The following is a 12,418-nucleotide window of genomic DNA, read 5'->3' on the forward strand; positions in this document are numbered from 1 at the left end:
GCCAAGAACGGACTTCGTTCAAATTTCTGCTTATGGCACAACAAAGTGGATGTCATTACCTACATTTGTATGTCTGTCATGAGTTCCAATAGTGTTTTTGGACGAAGTTATCCTGGATTCCAAGTTTTCCACTATGGGCCATTTGCTAGATACTACCATGGAAGTCAGAAACGGACTTCGTTCAAAATTCTGCTAACGGCACATCAAAGTGGAAGTCATTACCTACATTTTGATATATGCCGTGAGTTCCAAAAGTGTTTTTGGACGAAGATAACATGGATTCCAAGTTTTCCACTATGCGCCATTTGCTAGATTCTACCATGGAAGTCAGAAATGGACTTCGTTTAAAATTCTGCTTATGTGGAAGTCATTACCTACATATTGATGTATGCCATAAGTTCCAACAGTGTTGTTGGACGAAGTTATCCAAGATTCCAAGTTTTCCACTATGGGCCATTTGCTAGATTCTACCATGGAAGCCAGAAACGGACTTCGTTCAAAATTCTGCTTATGAAACATCAAAGTGGAAGTCATTACCTACATACTGATGTATGCCGTGAGTTCAACAGTGTTTTTGGACGAAGATATCCTGGATTCCAAGTTTTCCACTATGGGCCTTTTGCTAGATTCTACCATGGAAGCCAGAACGGCCTTCGTTCAAAATTCCGCTTATGGCACATCAAAGTGGAAGTCATTACCTACATTTTGATATATGCCATGTGTTCCAACAGTGTTTTTGGACGAAGTTATATAAGATTCCAAGTTTTCCACTATGGGCCATTTGCTAGATTCTACCATGGACGCCAGGAACGGACTTCAATAAAAATTCTGCTTATGGCACATCAAAGTGGAATTCATTACCTACATTTAGATATATGCCATGTGTTCTAGCAATGATTTTGGACGAAGATATCCTGGATACCAAATTTTCCACTATGGGCCATTTGCTAGATTCTACCATGGAAGCCAGAAACGGACTTCGTTCAAAATTCTGCTTATGGCACATCAAATTGGAAGTCATTCCCTACATTTTGATGTATGTCATGAGTTCCAACAGTGGTTTTGGACGAAGGTATTCTGGATTCCATGTTTTCCACTATGGGCCATTTGCTAGATTCTACCATGGAAGCCAGAAACGGACTTCGTTCAAAATTCTGCTTATGGCACATCAAAGTGGAAGGCATTACCTACAGTTTGATATATGCCATGTGTTCCAGCAGTGTGTTTGGGCGAAGTTATCCAAGATTCCAAGTTTTCCACTATAGCCATTTGCTAGATTTTACCATGGAAGCCAGAAACGGACTTCGTTCAAAATTCTGCTTATGGCACATCAAAGTTGAAGTCATTGCCTACATTTTGATGTATGCCATGTGTTCCAATAGTGGTTTTGGACGAAGGTATTCTGGATTCCAAATTTTCCACTATGGGCCATTTACTAAATTCTACCATGGAAGCCAGGAACGGACTTCGATCAAAATTCTGCTTATGGCACATCAAAGTGGAAGTCATTACCTACATATTGATGTATGACATGAGTTCCAACAGTGTTTTTGGACGGAGTTATCGTGGATTCAAAGTTTTGCACTGTGGGTCATTTGTTGGATTCTACCATGGAAGCCAGGAACGGACTTCGTTCAAAATTCTGCTTATGGCACATCAAAGTGGAAGTCATTATCTACATTTTGATATATGCCATGTGTTCCAGCAGTGTTTTTGGACGAAGTTATCCAAGATTCCAAGTTTTTCACTATGGGCCATTTGCTAGATTCTACCATGGAATCCAGGATCGAACTTCGTTCAAAATTCTGCTTATGTCACATCAAAGTGGAGGTCATTACCTACATTTTGATGTATGTCATGAGTTCCAACAGTGTGTTTGGACGAAGATATCCCTGATTCCAAGTTTTCCACGGGGGGCAGAACATGGATTCTACCATGGAAGCCAGGAACGGACTTCGTTCAAAATTCCGCTAATGGCACATCAAAGTGGAGGTCATTACCCACATTTTGTTATATGTCCTGAGTTTCAACAGTGTTTTTGGACGAAGATATCACGGATTACATTTTTTCCACTATGGGTTAGTAGATAGATTTTATCATGGAAGCTAGGAAGGATCTTCGTTCAAAATTCTGGTTATGGGGCATCAAAGTGGAAGTCATTACCTACATTTTGATGTACGCCATGTGTTCCAATAGTGGTTTTGGACGAAGGTATTCTGGATTCCAAATTTTTCACTATGGGCCATTTACTAAATTCTACCATGGAAGCCAGGAACGGACTTCGATCAAAATTCTGCTTATGGCACATCAAAGTGGAAGTCATTATCTACATTTTGATATATGCCATGTGTTCCAGCAGTGTTTTTGGACGAAGTTATCCAAGATTCCAAGTTTTTCACTATGGGCCATTTGCTAGATTCTACCATGGAATCCAGGATCGAACTTCGTTCAAAATTCTGCTTATGTCACATCAAAGTGGAGGTCATTACCTACATTTTGATGTATGTCATGAGTTCCAACAGTGTTTTTGGACGAAGATATCCCTGATTCCAAGTTTTCCACGGGGGGCAGAACATGGATTCTACCATGGAAGCCAGGAACGGACTTCGTTCAAAATTCCGCTAATGGCACATCAAAGTGGAGGTCATTACCCACATTTTGTTATATGTCATGAGTTTCAACAGTGTTTTTGGACGAAGATATCACGGATTACATTTTTTCCACTATGGGTTAGTAGATAGATTTTATCATGGAAGCTAGGAAGGATCTTCGTTCAAAATTCTGGTTATGGGACATCAAAGTGAAAGTCATTACCTACATTTTGATGTACGCCATGTGCTCCAAGAGTGTTTTTGGACGAAGATATCCCGGTTTCCATATTTGACACCTTAAATCACATTGAGAATTTTGCTCAATGTGAAGGTTCAATTATTTTCAATAAAAATGCATTAATGAAGAAAACGTGGTAACAATGAAATTCGAAAGTTTTGGCAACTCCGATGGATTGGTTTGTGTAAAATTTAGAATAATAAAATATTTTTATTTATTATTTTATTAAAAATGAAGATCTCACGGTACAGCACAAACAGAAATGGTAAACATATTAGAGTTTTTATTGTTTGCTATGTTGTACATCAAAATATTCCACAGTCATAGCGTTTTGGCGCCAAAACGTGAATTGGCATGCAAATTGAGAAAGAAGGGAACAACAGAATTCATTCAGGAATATGATTTATGGAGAAGGCAATCGCCGTGAACGAATTGGATGTGTTGGAGGTAGTATGGAAATTATTATCTGCACTCCTGATCGTTTAAATTGTACGAGCGAATGTTATTGACACAGCCACTATTACTTATATATTTTTAGATGAAGCTCATCGTATTTTGGATATGGGTTTTGAACCTCAGATTCGGAAGATATCATTGGATATACGGCCCGATAAACAACCCGTAATGACAAGTGCTAGGAGTCCGACATTTTACCGACGGTTATTTGAACAATCCCATACCGGTGCGTGATGTATCATTGGATTTGGTCGAGCAAACAATCGAAATTGTTGAAGAGAATGAAAAATTCTATTTCGCTATTGCAGATATTATTTCTGGTGAAGTAAACAATCTTATAGCAACTGATATCGCCTCATGTGACCTGGTCATAGAAGATATAACCCATGTCATCAATTTCCAGTTCCGAAATATCGAAGAAGCACATAAATTTAATCGAACGCAATGTGGTAGAGTAGGCGTTAGTTATGGCGGTCGTAGTGGTAGTAAATAACATGGAAAATCTTCCAAACGACCTATGAATTAGCACAAACATTTTTATTGATTCCATAAAAATCTATTACATATTCATTAGTAACGTTAAAGGTGTTTTTTTTTTTATTAAAATATGTATGTAGTAACATTTTTGCTGTTAAAGGTGGGTACTATGTTCGAGTTGAAAATCAATTTATTTTGTCGATTACTTTTTCTATATATATATATATATATATATATATATATATATATATATATATATATATATATATATATATATATATATATATATATATATATATATATATATATATATATATGTGCAATTAATAATCTACATTTTTAATGAAAACAAAAATATGTGTAATGAGCTCATTAAGTGCAACTCCCTTACACACATATACCATGGAATCTGTTATACACCAGTCCGCCATTTTGTTATGTGTTATAACACTTTTAGCAGAGTTACCAAGATAACTTACGAAATACGTGCTTTAAATATGTACCCTTTGCACGATCGACATGTTATCACAATAATTATTGAAAAGGAAAAACATGATATTAATTGTAAAAATGTAATAAATGATCTTTGTACATACGAAAGAATTTAAGTTATTAATCCCATTTTAAGTTATGTTTTCCTTTTCGTGTTTAATGTTTATTTTTGGCTTTAACGTTTGAAATACTGTCCTGACCACCAGTGCGTCCAACAGTTTCTGGAAAATTTGGTTCTACACTCGGCGTTTCCCAGATACGTGTGGTATACCAAATTGTAGGTACTGATGCCCTCTATAAATATCCGTTGTCACTTTTGCGTACGATGTCCATTCCTGGACTCCACATGGGAAATAGTGTCCTGACCACGAGTACCCAGTAATAACCAAGCTAAATAACATTGAACAGGCGCATGTGGCACACCAAATTGTAGGTAAAAGTGTTCTATACCATATTCTGTGTATAAATCGTTGTTTTTATGCACGGAAATAAATAAATTTCATTAAATATTCTGTCTGTCCGTCTTATATTAATTCAGTTTTGGTCGTCTCTGTGTCACCCTGTTATTTTTTTGGATAAACCTGTTATCGAAAGTTAGCGACATCGTTATCTTCACGCAGGTCTCATACGTGAAGATACCGACGTAGGTAACTTTTTAAATTACAACAACCACCGAAATAACAGGGTGACACAGAGTTGCAAAAACCATATAAAATGCAAATAGTTCGGTATTTATCAACTGTGGTGGCCACAAAAATTATGGAAAAACAAAATATGACCACAAATGTAGTGAATATAATGAACAAAGTTATGTTTAACAAAATTATTAATGTTTAGATGTGAAGGTATTACTACCACAAATTTTTTAAAATGTGATTTAAACCAGTATTAGAACCCTTTCCTCGTAGAACAAGAGTTTTTTTGAACGAAGATATCCCTGATTCCAAGTTTTCCACTGGGGGGCAGAACATAGATACTACCATGGAAGTCAGAAACGGACTTCGTTCAAAATTCTGCTAACGGCACATCAAAGTGGAAGTCATTACCTACATTTTGATATATGCCGTGAGTTCCAAAAGTGTTTTTGGACGAAGAATCCCTGGATTCCAAGTTTTCCGCTATGGGCCATTTGCTAGATTCTACCATGGAAGTCAGAAATGGACTTCGTTCAAAATTCTGCTTATGGGTCATCAAAGTGGAAGTCATTACCTACATATTGATGTATGCCATAAGTTCCAACAGTGTTTTTGGACGAAGATATCCTGGATTCCAAGTTTTCCAATATGGGCCATGTGCTAGATTCTACCATGGAAGCCAGAAACGGACTTCGTTCAAAATTCTGTTTATGAAAAATCAAAGTGGAAGTCATTACCTACATATTGATGTCTGCTGTGAGTTCCAACAGTGTTTTTGGACGAAGATATCCTGGATTCCAAGTTTTCCACTATGGGCCTTTTTCTAGATTCTACCATGGAAGCCAGAAACGGACTTCGTTCAAAATTACGCGTATGGCACATCAAAGTGGAAGTCATTACCTACATTTTGATATATGCCATGTGTTCCAACAGTGTTTTTGGACGAAGTTATATAAGATTCCAAGTTAACCACTATGGGCCATTTGCTAGATTCTACCATGGAAGCCAGGAACGGACTTCAACCAAAATTCTGCTTATGGCACATCAAAGTGGAATTCATTACCTACATTTGGATATATGCCATGTGTTCTAACAGTGATTTTGGACGAAGATATTCTGGATTACAAATTTTCCACTATGGGCCATTTGCAAGATTCTAGCATGGAAGCCAGAAACGGACTTCGTTCAAAATTCTGCTTATGGGTCATCAAAGTGGAAGTCATTACCTACATATTGATGTATGCCATAAGTACCAACAGTGTTTTTGGACGAAGATATCCTGGATTCCAAGTTTTCCACTATGGGCCATTTGCTAGATTCTACCATGGAAGCCAGAAACGGACTTCGTTCAAAATTCTGTTTATGAAAAATCAAAGTGGAAGTCATTACCTACATATTGATGTCTGCTGTGAGTTCCAACAGTGTTTTTGGACGAAGATATCCTGGATTGCAAGTTTTCCACTATGGGCCTTTTTCTAGATTCTACCATGGAAGCCAGAAACGGACTTCGTTCAAAATTACGCGTATGGCACATCAAAGTGGAAGTCATTACCTACATTTTAATATATGCCATGTGTTCCAACAGTGTTTTTGGACGAAGTTATATAAGATTCCAAGTTAACCACTATGGGCCATTTGCTAGATTCTACCATGGAAGCCAGGAACGGACTTCAATCAAAATTCTGCTTATGGCACATCAAAGTGGAATTCATTACCTACATTTGGATATATGCCATGTGTTCTAACAGTGATTTTGGACGAAGATATTCTGGATTACAAATTTTCCACTATGGGCCATTTGCTAGATTCTACCATGGAAGCCAGAAACGGACTTCGTTCAAAATTCTGCTTATGGCACATCAAAGTGGAAGTCATTCCCTACATTTTGATATATGTAGTATGTTCCAACACTTTTTTTGGACGAAGTTATCCAAGATTCCAAGTTTTCCACTATGGGCCATTTGCTAGATTTTACCATGGAAGCCAGGAACGGACTTCGTTCAAAATTCTGCTTATGGCACACCAAAGTTGAAGTCATTGCCTACATTTTGATGTATGCCATGTGTTCCAATAGTGGTTTTGGACGAAGGTATTCTGGATTCCAAATTTTCCACTATGGGCCATTTACTAAATTCTACCATGGAAGCCAGGAACGGACTTCGATCAAAATTCTGCTTATAGCACATCAAAGTGGAAGTCATTACCTACATATTGATGTATGCCATGAGTTCTAACAGTGTTTTTGGACGGAGTTATCGTGGATTCAAAGTTTTCCACTGTGGGTCATTTGTTGGATTCTACCATGGAAGCCAGGAACGGACTTCGTTCAAAATTCTGCTTATGTCACATCAAAGTGGAAGTCATTGCCTACATTTTGATATATGCCATGTGTTCCAACAGTGTTTTTGGACGAAGTTATCCAAGATTCCAAGTTTTCCACTATGGGCCATTTGCTAGATTTTACCATGGAAGCCAGAAACGGACTTCGTTCAAAATTCTGCTAATGTAGCATCAAAGTGGAAGTCATTACCTACATTTTGATGTATGTCATGTGTTCCAACAGTGGTTTTGAACGACGATATCCCTGATTCCAAGTTTTCCACTGGGGGGGCAGAACTCAGATTCTACCATGGAAGCCAGGAACGGATTTCGTTTAAAATTCCGCTAATGGGACATCAAAGTGGAGGTCATTACCTACATTTTGATGTATATCATGAGTTCCAACAGTGTTTTTGGACGAAGATATCCGTGATTCCAAGTTTTCCACTGGGGGCAGAACATAGATTCTACCATGGAAGCCAGGAACGGACTTCGTTCAAAATTCTGCTAATGTGGCATCAAAGTGGAGGTCATTACCTACATTTTGATGTATGTCATGTGTTCCAACAGTGTTTTTGGACGAAGATATCCCTGATTCCAAGTTTTCCACTGGGGGGCAGAACATAGATTCTACCATGGAAGCCAGGAACGGACTTCGTTCAAAATTCCGCTAATGGGACATCAAAGTGGAGGTCATTACCTACATTTTGATGTATGTCATGAATTCCAAAAGTGTTTTTGGACGAAGATATCCCTGATTGCAAGTTTTCCACTGGGGGGCAGAACATAGATTCTACCATGGAAGCCAGGAACGGACTTCGTTCAAAATTCCGCTAATGGGACATCAAAGTGGAGGTCATTACTCAATAAGGGGAACAGAACATAGATTCTACCATGGAAGCCAGGAACGGACTTCGTTCAAAATTCCGCTAATGGGACATCAAAGTGGAGGTCATTACCTACATTTTGATGTATGTCATGTGTTCCAACAGTGTTTTTGAACGAAGATATCCCTGATTCCAAGTTTTCCACTGGGGGGCAGAACATAGATTCTACCATGGAAGCCAGGAACGGACTTCGTTCAAAATTCCGCTAATGGGACATCAAAGTAGAGGTCATTACCTACATTTTTATGTATGTCATGAGTTCCAACAGTGTTTTTGGACGAAGATATGCCTGATTCCAAGTTTTCCACTGGGGGGCAGAACATAGATTCTACCATGGAAGCCAGGAACGGACTTCGTTCAAAATTCCGCTAATGGGACATCAAAGTAGAGGTCATTACCTACATTCTGATGTATGTCATAAGTTCCAACAGTGTTTTTGGACGAAGATATGCCTGATTCCAAGTTTTCCACTGGGGGCAGAACATAGATTCTACCATGGAAGCCAGGAACGGACTTCGTTCAAAATTCCGCTAATGGGACATCAAAGTGGAGGTGATTACCTACATTCTGATGTATGTCATGAGTTCCAACAGTGTTTTTGGACGAAGATATCCCTGATTGCAAGTTTTCCACTGGGGGGCAGAACATAGATTCTACCATGGAAGCCAGGAACGGACTTCGTTCAAAATTCCGCTAATGGGACATCAAAGTGGAGGTCAGTACCTACATTTTGATGTATGTCATGTGTTCCAACAGTGTTTTTGAACGAAGATATCCCTGATTGCAAGTTTCCACTGGGGGGCAGAACATAGATTCTACCATGGAAGCCAGGAACGAACTTCGTTCAAAATTCCGCTAATGGGACATCAAAGTGAAGGTCAATGCCTACATTTTGATGTATGCCATGAGTTCCAACAGTGTTTTTGAACGAAGATATCCCTTATTGCAACTTTTCCACTGGGGGGCAGAACATAGATTCTACCATGGAAGCCAGGAACGGACTTCGTTCAAAATTCCGCTAATGGGACATCAAAGTGGAGGTCAGTACCTACATTTTGATGTATGTCATGTGTTCCAACAGTGTTTTTGAACGAAGATATCCCTGATTGCAAGTTTTCCACTGGGGGGGCAGAACATAGATTCTACCATGGAAGCCAGGAACGAACTTCGTTCAAAATTCCGCTAATGGGACATCAAAGTGGAGGTCAATACCTACATTTTGATGTATGCCATGAGTTCCAAAAGTGTTTTTGAACGAAGATATCCGTGATTCCAAGTTTTCCACTGGGGGGCAGAACATAGATTCTACCATGGAAGCCAGGAACGAACTTCGTTCAAAATTCCGCTAATGGGACATCAAAGTGGAGGTCATTACCTACATTTTGATGTACGCCATGTGCTCCAAGAGTGTTTTTGGACGAAGATATCCCGGTTTCCATTTGTGACACCTTGAAATCACATTGAGAATGTTTCTCAATGTGAAGGTTCAATTATTTTTAATAAAAATTCATTCATGAAGAAAACTTGGTAACAATGAAATTCGAAAGTTTTGGCAACTCCGGTGGATTTGTTTGTTGTCGTGCAAAATTAATAATAATAAAATAATTTTATTTATTATTTTATTAAAAATGAAGATCTCACGGTACAGCACAAACACAAATGGTAAAAATATTAGAGTTTTTATTGTTCGCTATGTTGTACATCAAAATATTCCACAGTCATAGCGTTTTGGCGCCAAAACGTGAATTGGCATGTATATTGAGAAAGAAGGGAACAACAGAATTCATTCAGGAATATGATTTATGGAGAAGGCAATCGCCGTGAACAAATTGGATGTGTTGGAGGTAGTATGGAAATTATTATCTGCACTCCTGATCGTTTAAATTGTACAAGCGAATGTTATTGACACAGCCACTATTACTTATCTATTTTTAGATGAAGCTCATCGTATTTTGGATATGGGTTTTGAACCTCAGATTCGGAAGATATCATTGGATATACGGCCCGATAAACAACCCGTAATGACAAGTGCTAGGAGTCCGACATTTTACCGACGGTTATTTGAACAATCCCATACCGGTGCGTGATGTATCATTGGATTTGGTCGAGCAAACAATCGAAATTGTTAAAGAGAATGGAAAATTCTATTTGGTAAAGATTTTTATTAAATATGTGGAAGCTTTAGCTGATGATTTGTCTAATGATTTAAAATTAGATGGTTTTCGCTATTGCAGATATTATCTGTGGTGAAGTGAACAATCTTATGGCAACTGATATCGCCTCACGTGGCGGCCATAGAAGATATAACCCATGTCATCAATTTCCAGTTCCGAAATATCGAAGAATACAGTAACAGTGCTATATTTAGTTATAGAACTCGATCCGATTGGGGCATAGCATCGAAATTAATTCTTATACCTGAAGAAGCTGGTCAGGATATACCATCTGACTCCCGACCATGGCTGAACCTTTTGCTAAAACCAAAGAACGCTGTGCTGAAGAAGCACATAAATTTAATCGAATGCAATGTGGCAGAGTAGGCGTAAGTTATGGCGGTCGTAGTGGTAGTAAATAACATGGAAAATCTTCCAAACGACCTATGAATTAGCACAAACATTTTTATTGATTTTCTGTTGGATTCCATAAAAATCTATTACATATTCATTAGTAACGTTAAAGGTGATTTTTTATTAAAATATGTATGTAGTAACATTTTTGCTGTTAAAGGTGGGTACTATGTTCGGTTTTCGAGTTGAAAATCATTTTATTTTCTCGATTTTTCCACTGGGGGGCTGAACATAGATTCTACCATGGAAGCCAGGAACGGACTTCGTTAAAAATTCCGCTAATGGGACATCAAAGTGGAGGTCAATACCTACATTTTGATGTATGCCATGAGTTCCAACAGTGTTTTTGGACGAAGATATCCCTGATTCCAACTTTTCCACTAGGGGGCAAGACAATGATTCTACCATGGAAGCGAGGAACGGACTTCGTTCAAAATTCCGCTAATGGGACATCAAAGTGGAGGTCGTTACCTACATTCTGATGTATGTCATGAGTTCCAGCAGTGTTTTTGGACGAAGATATCCCTGATTCCAAGTTTTCCACTGGGGAACAGAACATAGATTCTACCATGGAAGCCAGGAACGGACTTCGTTCAAAATTCCGCTAATGGGACATCAAAGTGGAGGTCATTACCTACATTTTGATGTATGTCATGTGTTCCAACAGTGTTTTTGAACGAAGATATCCCTGATTCCAAGTTTTCCACTGGGGGGCAGAACATAGATTCTACCATGGAAGCCAGGAACGGACTTCGTTCAAAATTCCGCTAATGGGACATCAAAGTAGAGGTCATTACCTACATTTTTATGTATGTCATGAGTTCCAACAGTGTTTTTGGACGAAGATATGCCTGATTCCAAGTTTCCCACTGGGGTGCAGAACATAGATTCTACCATGGAAGCCAGGAACGGACTTCGTTCAAAATTCCGCTAATGGGACATCAAAGTAGAGGTCATTACCTACATTCTGATGTATGTCATGAGTTCCAACAGTGTTTTTGGACGAAGATATGCCTGATTCCAAGTTTTCCACTGGGGTGCAGAACATAGATTCTACCATGGAAGCCAGGAACGGACTTCGTTCAAAATTCCGCTAATGGGACATCAAAGTGGAGGTGATTACCTACATTCTGATGTATGTCATGAGTTCCAACAGTGTTTTTGGACGAAGATATCCCTGATTGCAAGTTTTCCACTGGGGGGCAGAACATAGATTCTACCATGGAAGCCAGGAACGGACTTCGTTCAAAATTCCGCTAATGGGACATCAAAGTGGAGGTCAGTACCTACATTTTGATGTATGTCATGTGTTCCAACAGTGTTTTTGAACGAAGATATCCCTGATTGCAAGTTTTCCACTGGGGGGCAGAACATAGATTCTACCATGGAAGCCAGGAACGAACTTCGTTCAAAATTCCGCTAATGGGACATCAAAGTGAAGGTCAATACCTACATTTTGATGTATGCCATGAGTTCCAACAGTGTTTTTGAACGAAGATATCCCTTATTGCAAGTTTTCCACTGGGGGGCAGAACATAGATTCTACCATGGAAGCCAGGAACGGACTTCGTTCAAAATTCCGCTAATGGGACATCAAAGTGGAGGTCAGTACCTACATTTTGATGTATGTCATGTGTTCCAACAGTGTTTTTGAACGAAGATATCCCTGATTGCAAGTTTTCCACTGGGGGGCAGAACATAGATTCTACCATGGAAGCCAGGAACGAACTTCGTTCAAATTTCCGCTAATGGGACA

Source organism: Haematobia irritans, unplaced genomic scaffold, assembly GCF_050003625.1.
Source record: "Haematobia irritans isolate KBUSLIRL unplaced genomic scaffold, ASM5000362v1 scaffold_16, whole genome shotgun sequence".
NCBI lineage: Eukaryota > Metazoa > Arthropoda > Insecta > Diptera > Muscidae > Haematobia > Haematobia irritans.